The sequence below is a fragment of the Mustela erminea genome, chromosome 7 (assembly GCF_009829155.1).
Source record: "Mustela erminea isolate mMusErm1 chromosome 7, mMusErm1.Pri, whole genome shotgun sequence".
Taxonomy (NCBI): Eukaryota; Metazoa; Chordata; class Mammalia; order Carnivora; family Mustelidae; genus Mustela; species Mustela erminea.
The window spans coordinates 7,620,264-7,639,119 of record NC_045620.1 but is presented as its reverse complement, the minus strand read 5'-3'; the positions used below and the strand labels follow the sequence as shown (position 1 = coordinate 7,639,119).

Below are 18,856 nucleotides of genomic sequence, written 5' to 3'. Positions count from 1 at the left end.
AGAAAGACAACAAACTGGTGGTTACCAGAGGGAAGGGACAATCAATGAAACAGATGAAATGGATTAAGAGGTATAATATTCAGTTATAAAATAAATAAGTCATAGAGATGTAATACATAGCACAGGGAATAGAGTCAGTAATATTGCAAGAACTTTGTATAGTGGTAGGTGGTAACTAGACTTATTATGGTGACCATTTCCTGATGCATTTAAATCCTGAATCAGTCTATTATGTACCTCAAATGACTACAGTATTGTATGTCACTTATTCTTCAATTTAAAAACTTTTGTCAATAAGAACACATCCACCCAGTTAATTTCTAGTTCTGTAGGACATTTTTGTCTCCAAGAGAACATGCGTATATCCACTCAATATGGTTCTACTATGACAAATTAGCCTTTATCCTTTGTTCACAGCTCACAGAGGAAAAATGCAATCAGGTATTAACCACACTTGTTCTTCCAATAGAGTATAATTTTAATGTCTTGCAATTTGAAGACTTTAAAAAAGAAATCGCACCAAAGCAAATCATTCCTTTCAAAATCCAGTAATAGAACTTGCCATGAAGGTCAAAATTATCTAGGAAAGAGAGAGGTAATTCATGTGTGTAAATGAAAAGTGGGCTGTGGGTTAATACTTAGGCATAGTGAAATATTGACTTCTGGTTTCTGGGTTTTTATAGATTTTTAAATCAGCCTGAAGAATGATTTGTTATGCTCAAACTATGCTTGGGAAGCAACACAGCAACCAAACCAAGCCAAACTTCTCAGTATCAGTTGAGTCTGTAGTTTTTTGTTCGATTATCTTGAAATGTTTGAAAAACAGTATTCTTAAGGATTGTAGGGCTTCTAGCTACTTTTTAGTTAGTAACAAGACTTTGGTCCCTGTCAAATAGGGCGTCATGGTATGTGCCTCTCTGTTCTAAGATGCTGACAGGTTATTATTTATCTATTGTTCTTAACAAATTACTGCAAAACAGTGTCTGGAAACAGCAACATGCATTTCTTATCTCACATGGTTTCTCGAGTCAGGGATGCAGGGGTGGATGGGCTGGATAGTTCTGGTAGGAGTCTCTCTTGAGGTTGTGCTCAAGATGTCAGCTGGGGCTTCAGTAGGTTTGGAGGATCCACATCCCAGACGACACAGTCAGGGATTGCTGGTTGTTGATGTGAGGCCTCAGTTGCACAACACTAAGATCTCTCCAGAGGCTGCATAGGTATTCTCATGGTATTTGAGTTGGCTTTCTGCAGAGGTGGTGATCCAAGAAAGTAAAATGGTACCCACCATACTTCTTATGACCTAGCCTGGGAGATGCTGCTCTATCTTTTCTACAGTATCTCAGTCAGCCTTATTCAGTGTGACAGGGTATGACATGCTAGAAGGCAGTGAGCACTGAGGACCATCTTGGAAGCTAGCTAGCTTCTACGTGTCTTGTGAAATAGGTTATAAGACATATCCCAATTCTGAGGATCCTTAAACTGGTAACCAAACAATCAATCAATCCTAGAAGAAGGTTTAAGAGTGAACTGGTTATTGTCAGGCAAGATTTTAACTGACCTTGAAATGCACCAATGCCAGACGTATAGAAGCAATTATTAGTTCTATATAATCAGTGTGCTGGCTTCAGAAAAACAAGTGCCTAATTCTGGTAGAGAGAATAGAAACAGAAAAAAATCACTCTGGTTTTCTCTGGGATGCATTGGCAAATGGGTACTTTTCTGTATTCTCAACTGGTGAGCTTCCAAGGAGCCATTTAATTTTCTAGAGAGATGGCAGGTTACTGCAACCATCTAGTTCTCAACATCATTGTTTTTTACAGAACTATCTAAAACCTTCCCTACATTTAACATTTGGAAATACATTTTCAGAAGCATTTAGCATGAGCTTTGTTGAATTATCTGCAGGCAATTTGTGCAGTCTGTACGTGGAACCCCTAGGTGTGGATATGATCAAAAGATGCCGTGTTTCATGGACTGTTGTTAATCTTTCCATTTGCTGCTGTAATAAATTCTCTAGTTTACCTTATATTAGATTAATTAAACCCAGAATCATAGACTTTGTTCCAAATGAGATGGTCTTGGGCAAGTCATTCAGCCTCTCCAAATCTGTGTTCTCATATGTGTTGTCCATTCCCTTGTAAGCATTCCACAAATATTTACCGGTGCCTCTGGGCCTCCCCTACTGTTCTAGAAACTGGGGATGCAGAGATGTCCTATGGGGACAAGGTCACCTCTCTTAGGGCTTTTACATGTTAGTGGGGGACACAGAAAATAAAGACGAAACGGTACGTAGCCGGTGATGGCAATGCTTGGAAGTAAGATCACCAGGGTCACAGGAAGTACAATTTCAGTTCGGAAGTTAAAGAAAGATGCCCTGTTGAGAGCAGAGATCTGAGGGAAGGAAGGCATGGGGCCATGCAGAAAACCAGAGGAAGAATGTTGAAGGCAAACAGATGGCTGGTGCAAAATCCCGAGGCAGGAATGTCCTTGATGTGTCTGAGGTAGACCACAGCGTGACTTGAATTGGGTGAGCAATGGGAGCGAAAATAGAAAAGGGAACTGGGGACGAGATCCTGGGAGCACTTTGTGTCTCACCGTGGACTTTGAATGTTATTAGGAGTGATATGAGAAGCCCCTGGAGGACGTGGGGCAGAGCAATGACCTCCTCTGACTTAGGGTCTAAAGGGATCACTGAGGATGCCGGGTGAAAGTGGGTACGAGGAAATCAGGCAGGGGTGAGTTCCGCCCAGCGGTCGGCGGAGCCATATTCTTGCCTTTGCCTGGAAGAAGGATCATGGTGAAAATGTGTGGGAGATGCTCATGCTTGTGGAGAAAAATGTTTGCAGTCTGTCTGCCTTTTCAAGGTAGAGCTCAGTGGTCTCCCAGATTTGTCAAGAACCATCAAATGAGATCAGGCACATGAGAATGTACCTTGGGCTCTGGGCTGTAAGAAGAGCCATCTTCTATGCCTGTTTATCTGGTGGGGCCTCAACCCCCTCAGAAATCACTTTTGGTCTCTACAAACATACTTTTACTAACTATTAATATATATTCAGCTTAAGATTGAACCAAATGTATAAACCTGGTCGACAAGCAGACACTTCAAAATTTTTCACCCCTTCCTATTTAGCCAAGGGATTGTATAGTTACCTTAAAGGCAGAATGGGGTAAATACCCAGACATCTGCAACATTTCTCCTTATTCTTTGATCCTAAGAATTACTCTATAAGGAAAAATGCTATATCTTAAGGGTGATTTAAGGGATAATATAGGGTTATTTTTTCTGGGCTCTGGATCAGTACTATTTAAAAGAAAAGTAATCCAAGCCATCTATGTGATTTTTAAATCTACATCTTTAAATTAGATGCTGGTGATCTTTCTTCCTAGCACTGCCAACATCTGCTTTGAATATAGTTTTAAAAAGTAATGAAGACAAAAATATTAATGAGATGGTTTATAGTATATTCTTTTTTTTCATAGTTCAGTTTAGAGTTCAGTCTGTATATATTTTACATTTATAGGACGTCTCAAATTAGATTAGCCACGTTTCCACTGCTCAACAGCCACATCTGACAGCCACATGTGGCTAATGGCTGCCATTTTGGATCGTGCATCTAAAGACTTTAGACTCTAACCTCACGTTCAGAGGAAGAAAGGTCTGATGCAGTGGTTCTCTGGGTTCACATTAGATTTGTGTGGGAGATTTTTGATGGTACCAGAGCTTGGGCCTCACTCCTGATCCATTCATTATAGCCCTTGTTGCTGGTGGAGGCCGACAAGAGAACTTAAATTTCTCCCAGTGGTTCTAATTGGGCAGACTACATGGAGACGACTGGCAAAAGAAAAAGTCACCAGAAGGGGCTCCACAAGGAGTCTGTACGCGTGGCTACTTTTAGGGGACTCTTTTTCAAGGACCACCGCTTCGATTTGTTCTCTTTCCCACAACGGAGGAAGTACGTTGATTAAAGCATCAGGCTTGTTCTCCTTCCTGGGTCTCTTATAAATTGGCCTCTTCCCGAAGAAAGTCCTACCTCATCCAGAATCTTCCTCTGGTGTATTGTCCTGAAGAATAGAATTCCAGAATTCTTAAACAAACAAAAAACCCCAAATGGAACAAAGAAAATAAATGGAAAGTTGGTATAAGGGAAAGCAGCCTTTAATCAAGCCAGGGCCAACTGTCTTCACCATGGGCTCAGCCATCGATTCCGTTAAAGAGGTGCATGGGAAATAAATTTCCTATTAATATTTGCCACACGTGTACATTGCTTTGCTTTGTCAAGTGTTAATAATAATTGTTAGTACAAATCAACTGGGTGAAACATTTTAATGCCAAGGGGCTTACAGTCCCAAAACATTTAAGCAAAGCATTAACGCTTTAGTTTGCCTTCCAGGCCTGTGCTGCAGAGAAGTAGGCGGACTAATGGACTATTTTGAAGCATCAGAATATCTCCTTTTAGAGGGAAATTCTGTGGTGGAGGTGAAGTCAAGGCCAATCTGAAGGAAAAAGACAATCGGCTGTTTACACTTTCCGCCTCCGCGGAGCATTCTCTCTCTCCTGTATTTGAAGTGGATGATGGTGGCTGTCAACTCCGAATGGTATTTATATCCCTTCAAATACGTAGAAAAGAACGAAGTAGCTTTTTTTAGAGTCAGAATGTTCAATATTGCAGAAATTACTTCCTTTTCAACTTATAGTGAAAAAGTGTAGGTGTCAGCTTCATATGTCAAGGTATAGAGAGATTTTCAAATAGTTTTTAGAATGTTAGGGAACAAAAAAGCAATCGAAGATGATGAGTTCGTTTATTTGCCAACCAGAGTTTGGACAGGGGTTTCCTACTCGGAGGTTCTTTCATTTCCTGCTTAAATGCTCTTCACCAAGTGGTTTATCCTCCTTCAGCCTCAGTTTCTTTATCTGTAGAATGGGGATAAGAGGAGCTGCCTTCATGAGGCAGGGATGGAATATGGTACTGTGAACTGACGGGTAGTAAGTACCGAACATGGGCGCCTTCCCTCATCATGCTCATAATTATCAGGACGAGTGGAAGACATGGTGTCATTTGTAATTGTGCAGTCCGTGAGAAACCCACGCAAGCTTCCCAAGGGCAGGTACCAGACCTCACTAACACTGCCCACCCTTTGCTTTAGGTATGCTCGTTTGTAGTTCCTATGACTCCAAAACTAGTTGGAGTGATAAGGATTAGAAATAACTTGTCATAGGGGCACCTGGGGGGCTCAGGGTTGAGCGTCTGCCTTCAGCTCAGGTCATGATCCCAGGATCCTGGAATCGAGCCCCGTATCTCCCTGCTCAGCGGAGAGTCTGCTTAAGGATTCTCTCTCTCCCTCTGCCCACTGCCCTCTGCTCATGCTTGCTCTCTCTCTCTCTATCTCAAATAAACACAACCTTAAAAAAATGTCATAAATATTGATTCAGCTGTATAGCGGTATACCATTAACAAAGTATGATATGCTCCCACACATAATAACACTGATGTGGTTGCAAATATGGGTAATTCTGACAAAAAAAAAATAAACACAGACAGCTAAAAACACAACTGTCAGACCAGAGTTGGTTATAGATACAAAAGACAGCGCTCCTGTCATTTCTAAGAGGGGAGGGTCGTAGGACCCCCGAGACGTCTACTTCTGGCTGAGGGGTGTGGTTCTCTTCCTCCTGACTGAATTTTGTCTTAACTCTGTGTCACTTCCCACTTCTTTGCATATACTGTAATTTTTAAAACTGTGTAAGGATATCTGACCTAGACGAACAGCAGAGGCTGAAATGCCTTTTCCTTTCTCCGCTGGCTGGGGTAAGGTGTTCAGTAACGGGATCAAACCAAGGGCTCAGTAGATTTAGGGAGTGTTGGCAACTTTAATCATCTAGCAGCACCTTTGGGTTAAAAGCACCTGGAGTCAAAGTCCCTTTGCTTTAAAAAAAAAAAAAAAAGGTGGTGAAATAGACCTAACATTTACCATCATAACTATTTTAAGTGTTCAGCCGAGCAGTGTTAAGAACATTCAAATTGTTGGCACATCTCTGGAATCTTAGCATCTCGTAAGACTGCCATTTCATACCCATGGAACACCAACTCCCTACTCGCCCTCCCCCAGCTCCTGGTACCCGCAGCTCTGCTTCCTGTCTCTCTGACTCCCCCCGGGTACCTCCCGTAAGGGTGATCTGCAGCGTTTATCTGTTACTGACTGGATGACTCAATCCGTCCTGTGCCCTCAGGGGTTCTCTGAATGGCAGCATGTGTCAGACTGAGTACTATTCCGCTGGATGTAAAAAGCATTTTGTTTATCTGGATGTAAAAAGCATTTTGTTTATCCGTTCGTCTGTCAGTGGCCGCTTGGGTTACTTTCTCCTTCAGGCGACTCTGAATAACGCTTCTGTGAACATGGGCCTACGCGTGTCTCTGCAAGGCCTGCTTTCTGTTCTTTGGGATAACTGGCCCAGAAGGGAATTGCTGGACAGGTAATTCCACTTTTTCAAAATTGAGACATCATGGACATATCGCATGTCGTCAGTTTCAGTTCTACAACATGGAGACTTGGTATTTGAAGCTACTGCACGGCGATCACTACCGTGAGTCTAGCCACCCACCAGGAGTCCAGCCAACAGCCATCCCCACACCCAGTTACAACATCTTTTTCTTGGGATAAGAACTTTCAAGATCTACTCTCTCAGCAACTTTCAAATATCCGTTAGAGTCTTAGTAACCATCGTCCCCATGCTGTACATCACGTCCCCGAGATGATTTATTTTATAGCTTGAAGTTCATACTTTTTAATATGCTTCAGTCACTCACCCCCCCCACTGCCCCCTCCGTGTGCGCCATGATATCCGGTCACTGCCTCTGGCAATGACCAGCCTGGGCTCTGTATGTGTGAGCTTGGTTTTTGTTGGTTTGTCTGTTTTTAGATTCCAGCTGAAAGTGAGATCACACTGTATTTGTTTTTCTCTGACTTACTTCATTTAGTGTAATGCCCTCAGGGTCCATTTATGCTGTCACAAGTGGCAACATTTCCTCCTTCTCTAAGGCTGAAGCCTATTCTGCCATGTAAACATGCCCCATTGGCCTTATCCATTCACTGCCGATGGACACCGAGGTGGCTTCCATATCATGGCTATTAGAAATTTGAGTGGGTGTTTTGTTTTCTTCAGATAACACCCGGAAGTGGAGTTGCGGGATCATGAGGGAGTTCTAGTTTTAATTTCTCGAGGAACCCTCATACTGTTTGCCATGGTGGCTGCACTCATTTACGTTTCCCATTAATAGCGCCCAAGTGTTCCCTTTTCTCCACATCCCCACCAACACTTGTTATTTCTTTTCTTTTTGAGGGTGGCCATTCTATGGCAATTCTGCTTTTAATTTTTTGAGGAAAAATCCTGCTTTTCCACAGCAGCTGCACCATTTCACATTCCCACTTCCTGTGCACAAGGGTTCTGACTTCTTCACATCCTCGCCAACATTTGCTATTTCTTTTTGTTTTGTTTTTTAAGATTTTATTCATTTATTTGAGAGAGAGAGAATGAAGGAGAGAGCACAGGCAGGTGAAGGAGCCGAGGGTGAGGGAGAAGCGGGCTGCCTGTGCCGGACTCGATCCCAGGTCTCCGCGATCATGACCTGAGCCACAGGCAGATGCCTCACCGACAGAGCCACCCAGGCACCCCAAAATTTGCTGTTTCTATTTTCCCTTTGCTCTTGTTGCTGTTTGTAGAGTGGCCAACCTAATGGGTGTGAGGTGGCCCCTTTGTTTTTGAGCCTAGCACTTCACTTATTGGGTAGAGGGTGGTGATATCTTCAATCTTATCAGAAGTTTGGTTAAAAAAAAAAAAAGAAGAAGTTTGGTAAGACTCCGTTTACCTCAGGGTTCAAATAGTTTGAGGCTGAGTTTAGGTCCTCCTTTAAGAAGAGCGTAGACCGAACACTACAGAAATTCTAGACTTCCCATCTGGGGGGCCTTGAAAATCCTAGACATTTGGATGATGAGATCGGGATTCAGCAACACTGGCAGGTGGCCACACAGGGAGACCATAAGACTGTGGACAGTAGGACAGTGGAGCCACCAGTCTGCTAGATGCTGAGGTTGAGGGAACATGAGACCATGGGGGCAGGAGACTGACTGCAAGCTCATGACGCTAGAAATAGTCACAGTTCAAGATGGCAGCAGGCTCCAGTGCAAGAGCCTGGGGTTTCTCTTTGAGCAGGACTCTACCCTTCACCTGTGTTTACTCATCAAAATTTCCAAGAGCCTTACTTGGGTGAGGGAATTGTCTTTGCATGTGTGGCTCCTCCTGATTCAAATTTAAGTGTCAGGTCACAGGTTCATCAAAAGCTTGGCTGTTTTCTATTCGTTCAAGCAAGACGAGCCCATCTCCAGTATGATTGCTCCTTCTCTCGGCCGGCCCTCAGTCTCAGCAGCTGGTCCCTGGAATGAAAACACCTGCTGACCTTGCGCATCTCCGAGGAGATTAGCCCTCTGGAGTTTTGCTTCTAGATTTCTTTGTATCCGCATCTATTTGACGGCTTTACGTAAAAGCGTGGCTTTTTTTCTTTATGTCTCCAGTGGTTTCTTTTTGAGTGACATAAAAGTCGTCCCTAGCCTGCTCTGTTTTTGATTTGGTCTTGTTTGTTTGAAAGGAACAGAAATCCTTTCAAATTCGTTTTTGGGGAAGAAAAAAGTGAATTTGTCCTAGTACATCTCGCTGTCTTGGACTTCAAGGAATTGGAAAAGCTGTGTCTCCTGAGCAGGAAGAATAAGAAATCAGAAAACAATTAAGAGAGGGAGAATGCTCGTTCTTATTTTTCTCTCTCTCCTGTGGTGAAGGGAAACCATTTCCCAGTGTTTGTGCCCAGACTGAGCGACATTCCAATGCCCCATTCCAGCTCCTCAGGAAGCAGAATCAGATCAGCCCAGCATCGGTGAGACGGCCCCTCCCAGACCAATCTGTCACTGCCAGGAGGTCAGGGTCCTTTAGTATGACCATGAGCACAGTGACTTGCCTCTGGGTGAAATGGCTCTTTCCAGACCGGAAGGATGTGGCATGTACCATCCAGATACTCCTAAAGGCGATTTAAAAATCAAGCCTTCGGGGCACCTGGGTGGCTCAGTCAGTTGAGCGACCGACTCCTGATTGCTCTCAGGTCCTGATCTCAGGGTCTGAGATCGGGCCCCATGTCAGGCTTCAGGCTCAGCTGTGGTTTGCTTGAGATTCTTTCTCTCCCTCTCTCTCTGCCCTTCTCACACATGTTCTCTCTCTCTCTCTCTCTTTCTCATACAAGTAAATAAATCATAAAAAAAAAAAAAAATCAAGCCCTCCACCCCAGTCTGTCCAACCACATGCCCCCTAGACAAGCAAGGCCTTAGTGTAAAGTCTTGTTTGGACGTTGTTGCAGGAAAAAATGGTAGATGCCTGTGCAATGCCTGACATCGATCAATGTACATATTAAATGTCGATCTTATTTTCAAAAACGAATTTGGAACTGTCTAACCGGTTATCTGCTCCAGTAACAAAAAGCACCTCTTACTAAATTTATTGACTAATCAGAAAGCAATTCTCATTTATTGCCTAATGGTTAGATAATTAGTCACAAGGAGCAGTAGTCTCCTCCTGTGTGCTTCTTGAGGCTTATCACATTTTTCACTGATTGATTTTTAATTAAGAAAACCGCAGAGAATCCATATTAAATTATTATTATAGGTATCTTATTAGGGCCCCAGGGACAGAGGATAGAGTAGGTAAGGTGGAATGAAGGGAGAGTGAGTGAGAGATAATCCTTGAAAGTCTCAATTTAAGTTTGGGAAGATCTGTTTAATAATTTATTAATAAAGAAGTTTGCCTGGATGTGGCTTTCAGCCTTGCTCATTCAGTGGTCCCACACCTAGGACCATGGAAGGCTCTGTCTTCTCAGGGATAATCAACATAAATTACTTATCTGGTTACCTCTTCTCAGAACACTTAGCAACGTTGAATCTATAGAGTCAGTAACTAGTTTAATGGTACCCTGAAAAGCTCCCATACAAGAAGGAAGAGATTTATGTCCATTTACGTGCAGCAAAATACTGTGTCTCTTCAGTCAGATCCTTCTGGAATTGGGAAGTTTCCTCCTGGAATCTGGAATGCCCCCTAAATCATCGCAAGGCCCCAAGCACTGAGGTCCCAACAGAATTATTGGTAAAATTTTGCATTTGAATGTAACAAAACACAAGCCACATGCATGTCCTTAAAATGGAGCCCCTATAGTACAGCCGCTACAAGCCCAGAGTGTTACCTACTCAGTGACAGTTTTCAAGACGAAGAGCTGTATAATTCAACGAGGTACTAAATAGATCGAAGATTTAGAATTGATCTATAGTCCACCGAGGCCCTTTGATTACTCACTTATGTCAGCATCGTTGGTGAATTATGTGTCTGTGCATTCCCCGTGAATATAAATCCCGATCTCTCTGGGGTAGTTATATGTACTTAGATCATTTATGTGATGACATCCCCCATGTGCTGAAGGGAGAAGGGAGGCACTTTACAGTGTTTAAAAAACATGAACACTTCTCTGGGGCTAAGAAAATTATCAAGGGCCCAGAAAAACACAGTGTGCCTTCCAATCCTGTTAACATACAATATGTCAACTTAAACCCTAACAATAATTTTATTTCAGATCATATTTGCTTCCCAGGCTTCTCACTTTCTGCATCATTTTTTCGTATAAGAAATGGGGGCAGGGGTGGTTAGAAAGTGATAGTCTTAATCAAGATAGTTTGCGAACAGTCTGTTTGGAATGCCCTAGCTTATCAGTGGAGACTGTTTGGGCCCAAAATTAATTGATTTTTTTTTTCTTTTCTATCTTTAAAAAATTGGTATTAGTTGGGATCTGTATCAGGCAGGGTGAACCAGAGAAACAGAACCAGTGGGGAGGAGATTACAGATAGATGAAGGACGGTTGGGTGGATGGATGGATGGATGGATGGATGGATGGATACTTATTTCAAGGAATTGATTTACATGATTATGTGGGCTGGCAAGCCTGAGATTTGTACAGAAGGCCAGCAGACTGTAAACTCTGGGGCTCATGCTTGAATTTTGAGGCAGAATTTCCTCTTTTGCAGGAAAACCTCAGTTTTTCTCTTAGGACCTTTCAGCTGATTGGACGAGGTTCACCCAGATTATCAATGATAGTGGTCTTTAAGTCAACTGATTGGAAATGCTAAGCACATCTACAAAATATCTTTATGGAAACACTCAGATTAATGTATTGTTGGGTAACTGGGAACAAAAGCATGGCCACACCAATGCATAAAACTAACCAGTACAGGATCTTTCTCTTGGAAGTTACAAGACAATGGATAAAACTAGCTTCCTCATAATGGCGACAGGCACTGAGGGTTAATTATAGGGCAGGCACTTTTCTGACCCTTTATAAGTGTCATTGCTTTCCAGGGCCCCACAGCTCGAAATGGCAGAGGGGGACCTGAAATCCACTGCTCTTACTCCAGAGGCTAGACTTCGAACTGCAAATATTTTGAAAAAGAATTTAGTGAGTCATGTATTTGGATGGTCAGAGGGTAGCTCTAGCTTTAGGCTTGGCTGGATCCCAGGGCTAGGAGGATGTGATTGGAACTTCATCTCTTTCTCCATCAGCTTTGGTTTTATTCTAAGGAAGATCCTTTTTAAGGAAGTAACCCTCCAGGTTGGTATTGCCTGAGCTCAGGAATTCCAGTGGGAGTTTAGAGAAGGGAACCTCCCTTTCTCAGTCATTCAGACAGAAGTCCCGAGTTGACTGTAAAACACTACTTGCTTGTGTCGTGTGCTAATCCCTTAATGGGATCCTCAAGCGGAGGGAACTGGAGAGTGCTGATGGACCAGCCCCTGTCCCCGGTCTCCCTCTGAGCTGAGCAGTGGTAGAATGTGTGTGGAAAAAGCTTATTTCTCAAGAAAAATCAGGGCATCAAAATCAGAAGAGGAAATAGTGCTGGGCCAGCGAGAAAAACAGATGTTCCTCTACATCTGTACTGCAGATTAAATTTTTACCACTACAGATGAAAAATGTCTTACTTTTATATGTTCATATTTTTGAGCAATGCTCAAGAGATCCTTCTCCGTCTGAACCCAATTCCATCCGCCGCATCGTTGCCCACCCATCTATGAGTTTGCTCCGGTCAACGTGACTTCCTTCTCCTTGGTCCCCATTACGCTGTGCCTTCTGGAGTCCTCGCACATGCCCCTGCCAGGAATGCTTTTCCCCAATCACACCATCTTCATTTTTGCAGATACTGACCAACCTTTCACCTCTAGAGTGAAGCCTCCATGGCCCTCGCATTCCCTGACTGATTCAGTCCTTCCTTCGTTCATTCGTGAGCACCTGTTGTATTCCGTACACTGCGAAGTGTCGAGGATGGGGTGGAAAAACAGATGGGACAGGCCTCTTCTCTCGTGAAGCTCATCCTCTTTCATGCCATTGAACATGAGCTTATTAGAGGTACGGTCTGTGTCTGGTTCATCTTCATATCGCTAAAACTATACAGTGTAGCCCCAAAGAAGGGGTAGGAGTATAGGGTCCCGATTTAGGCAGAGCTGGATTCCATTTCAGTTCTGCTGTGTGCTGGGTAAGTTGTTAGACTTCTCTGTTCTTCAGTGTCCTCATCTCTACCGTGGGGATAATAATTCCTGTCTTATTAGCTGGCTTTGAGTATTCAGCAAGTTAGGGTATGTGAAGTGAGCATCATGGTATCTGTCATAAGCACTCGATAAAATAATAAGCAGCTATCATAGTAATAACTCTTAACCTGTTGCTTCCAAGAACCCTAGTAAGTGAACCACGTAACCGTCATGGCACCACTTCTCTTGAGGTGGGAAGGAGACAGCTTCCATGATGTTACCATCTTTCAAAGTGAAAGCCCTGCATTTTAACCCCAAAATTAAAAAAAAAACATGAATTGCTATAATAACACTATAATTTAAAGACATTAACTCTTACCCTCAGAAGATAAAGCCCCTCCTTTAAGAGGAGACGCTTGTAACTTCGGTGATTTGATAGGAAATCTCACTGTATTTTATAATTCACATTCTTAGAGTCCATTTTCCTTTGCCGATGGAGCCAGGATCTATGACTCTTTCTGAGACTAGGTAAGGAAGAAAAGTTTAATATTTTTTCCGTCCAGCAATGTCATGATTAATGGAATGTTTAATGGCCTTCTCAAATTATCAACCCATTTACCCAAGGACTCAGTACCATTTTAGTATGATTTCCTATTAAATGATGCATGCTGCCCAACATCTGGAGACTCGGATTCCAATCCGAGCTGGAATTACAAATAAAAGTGGATTTGATTGTCTCCGTCGAGCTCCAATCAGCAGATTCATCATAGGGTTGACACTGCCGCCAAGGGAGGGCAGAGGTACTCCTGGGAAAGATCAGAGGGGAAGTTCATGAACGGAGGGACGAGAATTAGAAGGAGAAAGTTGCTTGTGCACCAACAGACGAATGCAGAGATGTTCACTGCCGCTGTCTGGCCTTGCAAAAGAAGTGGAACATCCTCATTTTCCATCAGCGGGAACTGATGGGTAAACCACAGTGGAATCGTGCAGTGGATTATGCACCGGCAGATATCCATGAGTTCAGCATTTACAAGGGTAAATCTCAGCAATGTAATATTGAGGAAAAGAAAAGTTTACAATTTATCTATTTATTTATTTTTCCTTATCTATATTTTTAAAGTATAGGAAACCATATTATATGTTTCTAAGCATGTATATATATATATATATATATACATATATGTATATATATATACACATATCTATATATCTACATATAGATATGGAGATGTATAAGGTATGTGAAGGTGTATGTGAGTGTGTGTGCGTGTATATATATATCAAGGTCTAAAAATATTATGGTTATTATCTCTGGGGAAGGAAGGAGGGAAAATACATAAAAGATAGGACAAGATGAATCTATCACTTATTTTCTGTATTTTTTCATTTATTTTCTTTAAAAGAGAAAGATTAAAAATGTAAAGAAAATAGAATATATTAACTGCTACTCAATCTCGGTTGTGTGTCTATGGTTCTAAAAGTATTTTCTGAACCCTCACCATTTTTTATAATTGAGACTTTTTGAAAAACCCAGCAGTTTGTGAGAGAATTTTGTGAAGGCTGGAAGCCTACTGCACATTATCATTTCAGAACTTCTGGAAAGTAGACAGTTTACCCCCAAACTTACTAATAATTGTAGTCATAACATGAAAGAATGTTCTGTAAACTATTGAATTTTCTATCCACCATAAAAATAATTTCTGGCCCAGCAGGGATTAGAAATGAGGAGGAATCATAAAGAAAAGCAGCGGGCAGCTCTCCGGTACCTCATCCCTTCCCTGCTTCTCTACGAGCCCTGGGGGGGGGTGGGAGTCTGGACGTCTCAGAGCGCTGGTAGACCCCCTCTTCTCACCTCTGCTTCACTGTCCTGCGTGGGAAATGAATATCCACGTCTGGTGGTTCCTCGGAATTAGTTTGCTGGGTCATGAGGGGCGCTTAAACAACAGAACTGTTTTCTCATCATTATGGAGGCTGATGTCTGAAATGTAGGTGTTAGCGGTTGGTTTCTCGCGAGACATCTCTCCTCCGTGCACAGATGGCTCTTCTCCCTGTGTCCTCAGTGTGTCTGTCTGTGTCCTCCTCTCCTCTTCCTGTGAGGACATCAGTCCTATTGGATGAGAGCCCACCTGGAGGACCTTGTTCTTACATAATTACCTCTCCAAAGACCGTGTCTTCAGATATAGCCTAAGGAGCTGGGAGATAGGGCTTCAGTATGTGGATTTGGCCATGGGCAGGGGGACACAATTCAGCCCACAACATCTAGGTTTCTAGATTTTCCCTCTGTTTTGATCCTACAATTCCATCATACCCCCTTCTGTTCTCTGCTTCTTATTCTTCTGTTTCCGTCCAGTTCGTTTTTTGCTGTTGAGTTTATTTTCCCCAAACACTGCTCTGGTTTTGCAGCGATGCAGGGCATGAGTCAATACTATCTGCATTTCAGATGTGTGACCTTGGGGATTTAATTATGCCTTTCTAGGACTTTCCACCTGTAATTGGAATAATAACACTTTCTCTGTAATAGGTTAGTCAGTGCATCATGGATGGTTTACAAAATGAATTTTTAGGTGGATTGTCTGGTTTTAATGTTTTTTTTTTAAAACTTCTATTTATGACCAAAGGCCCTTATTGTTGTTTTTTCCCCCCTTTATGGCAGTAATTCAAAATTTCCCTCACAAGTAAAATAAGAGTCATTTAAAATGACTCTGACTGATGAATCATTTAACTCTACATATGAAACAAGTAAGACACTATATATTAATTTATTGAATGTAAGTAAAAAGAAATTTTTAAAAAATGACTCCGACCTTCTGTGAGGGTGAAATATACGTGTCAACCTGACTGGGCACAGGGTAGCAGGTGCTTGGTCAGACATTATCCCGAGTGAGCCTGTGAGTGTGTTTCAGGGTGAGCGTAACATTCAAATCTGTAGGCTGAGTAGAGCAGAAGGCCCTGTATGATGTGGACGGACCTTGCCAGTCTGTTAAAAATATGACTAGAACAAAAGTGCAGGATTCTCCTGAATTATCCTTTCTTTGCCTATTTTCAAGCCGAGACATCCATCTTTTCCAGTCTTTGGACTCAGGCTCAGACTGGAAGGTACACCATCACTTCTCCCGGTTCTCAGGCTTTGAACTTGGACTGGAATGGGACCATTGGGTGTCTGGCGTCTCCAGTTTGCTGACTGTAGATCTTGGGGCTTCTAAGCCTCCACAGTTGTGTGAGCCAATTCCAATATATCCCAGTATCTATTATATATTTCTTTATGACTGAGAGATAGCTCAATTTCCTACTGGTTCTGTTTCTCTGGAGAACCCAGACAGAGGCAGTGACCAGATTTCCCCTCAGAGCTTCCAGAAGGAATCAGCCTTGCTGACCTTGACTTTCTACTTCCAGCCTCCTGAACTGAGAGAAAATGAATTTCTATAGTCTTAAGCCACTCAGTTTGTAGTGGCAGTCTTAGGAAATTTTCTATACATACAGATTTTAAAAAAAGAGATTATATTGTAGAGGGTATATTGTTATATAGCTTGTTTCTTTTAGTTAAGACATTTAAATCCTTTCACTGTCACTTAATAGTCTTCTGTAATGCAATTTTAAATTTCATAATACTTCCTTTCATGGGTGTACATTATTTTACTTATTGGTCTCTGAATATGGTTTTGGGCTTTCAGGTTTTCCCCAGTTTCTCATTGTTACATATACTGTCATGATATATGTTCTCATAGCTAGATATCTGAGCCTACTATTCACAAGTTTTCTTTGGGATGAAATCTTAGATGTTAGATTCCAGTAAGAACAAGTTACACAGGAGACTGGCTTTGTTTCCCGCCCCCTCCATCAAATAGCGCTGGGCACCTACTAGGAGCGTTGTCCATTCACTTAGATTTGCTGAGTAAAGTAACATTGAAAGGGCATGTCCATTTCTATAGCTTTGGGAATATATTGCCAAACTGCATATCAGACAATTTTCAAGGGTCAAGTGCAGGGACTCTGTTTCCCCTAGGAGAGCTCATGCAGTCTAACCGTAGTGATTGGATGTGTTTTCTTCTAAAGTCCTCTCACCCATAACCATTACTTCATGAATCCAGAAGTAGTTTGGTACACAAGCTTCCTGATGTATTTATTTGAGACTAGCCATGATATCACCAATTTTTTTTTCTTTTTTGGTGTCTTCTCTGGCACAAGTCATACCTCATACCATTCAATTAGCTTGGGGGTGAGAATATGCCACAACTTGGCATTTGTTTTGATTTGAGACATATTTATATTTTTAAAGGAATTATTATGAATCATGATTCAATAAATATTTCTGTGTGTTATCAGAAATATTAGTAAAAGAGGCAAGAAGTTGTATAGTAATAAGGATGAATTCATCACCAACTACTGAAAACTATTTCCAATGATTTTCATTTCCTCCCTCCCCAATAGCAGATGGCTTAATTCCTTCAGCCAGCTGTTGAGGAAAGAAATACATTTGAATGATAAGGAGCATAAAATGAAGTTCACCCTTGTAACACATACAACAAGAAAAATCATAAGTGCTTACATTTCTTTTTTGCTAAATTATCAGATAAAAGAAAATGAAACCTAACCAGCAAAGCCCAAATGTGGGCAAAATTCTTTGTATAATGTCTTAGTGGTTGTTCTAGGAATTGCAGTATACATATATAAATCTTAGCGATCTACTTAAAATCATTTTTTTACCACGGCACATGGAATGTAGATAATTTTAAAAAGATTTTATTCATTTGTTTGACAAAGAGAACGAGCACAAGCAGGGGGAGCCTCAAGAGTGGGGGGAGAAGCAGGCTCCCCAAAGAGCAGGGATCTTGACGCAAGGCTCCATCCCAGGGCCAGAGATCATGACTTGAGCCCAAGCCACGTGTTTAACCAACTGAGCCACCCAGGTGCCTGGAATGCTGACACCTGTAGAGACAGGTTCCTGGAGCCTCTGCATTTTATGTTTCAGGCACCTGATGTATAACGTTTACAGACAGTGAAAACTTCATCAGACAGTGTTATAATTTTTCCTCTCATCATTCAGACACACTTTAAAGAGCATTAGTGGAAAAGAAGAGTTATATTTGCTTAAGTATTTACCATTTCTGTTCCTCTTTCCATAAAAGTGCACCTTCGATAGATACTAAATTGGGAGGAGTTAAAGAGATAACGGTGCTGAGCAAGTATTAAGAACTGTTCACTCTGGATTTTTAGTTGCAAACAATAGAAATCATCACTTACTTGTTTTAACAGAAAGACATTTAGTAGGAGAAACTGGGTGGTTCGCAGAGTCCCTGGGAGCGTCAGAGAAACAGGGCTGGAAACTATGCAGCCAGAAATAAGGCCTCCAAACTAGTGTTTTGGAGACACAGCTGTCATAGTCTGCTCTTCAGCTCTCTTGCCTTCCTTGTGTTAACTCTCTCTTTTAACACTATCTTCATTCAAAATCTGGAGTGGATGGGCTTGAATGACAGAGCTTAGAGCACGAGTTCTAGCATGTCTTAGCTGCAACAGAATCCAAGAAAGTATTTGGCAGTTTCAGTGTCTATAATGAAAAGAAAGCTCTGGCGCATAAGATAGGCAATATTCCTTGAACAGAGGAACCAAAGGTAAAAAAAAAATGACACATTTCATTAGACTCAAGCTTTGTGTCAGATAGCCTACCGCTTACAATGTTTGTGGTTTTCATTGAATGAGTGTCTTTCTTACAGATTTTTCTAAGCATCACTGTTTTATCAGAGGGTAAGGGTCACAGTAAATCTGCTATGATTAATTGAGATGAGGACCGTCACACATTTATTACAGACTCTTGCACAGAATAGGTAATTATGTATTATTATTATTACATATCATCTGGTTGTATAATTGTTATGGAATGAGAAGTCATATCAGCAGGAAATTAAGGGTTCTTTTGTGAGAATAATTGTTAATTTGGTTTTGAACCCATTGAACTTGAAGTATCAGAAAATACAGAGATCAAAATCTGTTCCAGGAAGATGGTGACTGTACAGGTCAGGGTCTCCAGAAAGTTCAAGACTAGAGATAGCAAATGAATTCTCCACTTCGTGGATATAGATAAACATATGGAGAAGCTTCTGTGGAACTCAACCATTTCTCTTTTGCCTGAATGGACCAAATCAATACTGAGAGAGCCCCTCTACTTCCTGATTAAGATTTAGATTCAGTATAAAAGGGGAATAAGATGATACATATTTTATGCCTTGGCCTACTGGTAGTGATTACTACTTTTTCATGCCTTGG

The 18,856-nt window shown here is 41.7% G+C and overlaps 1 protein-coding gene across 1 annotated transcript in view; it reads left to right on the top strand.

Annotated features, from left to right (window-relative positions):
- Window positions 1-18,856, top strand: part of DOK5 (docking protein 5) — a 373,470-nt gene that overhangs the window by 72,965 nt on the left and 281,649 nt on the right. The window lies entirely within an intron of this gene.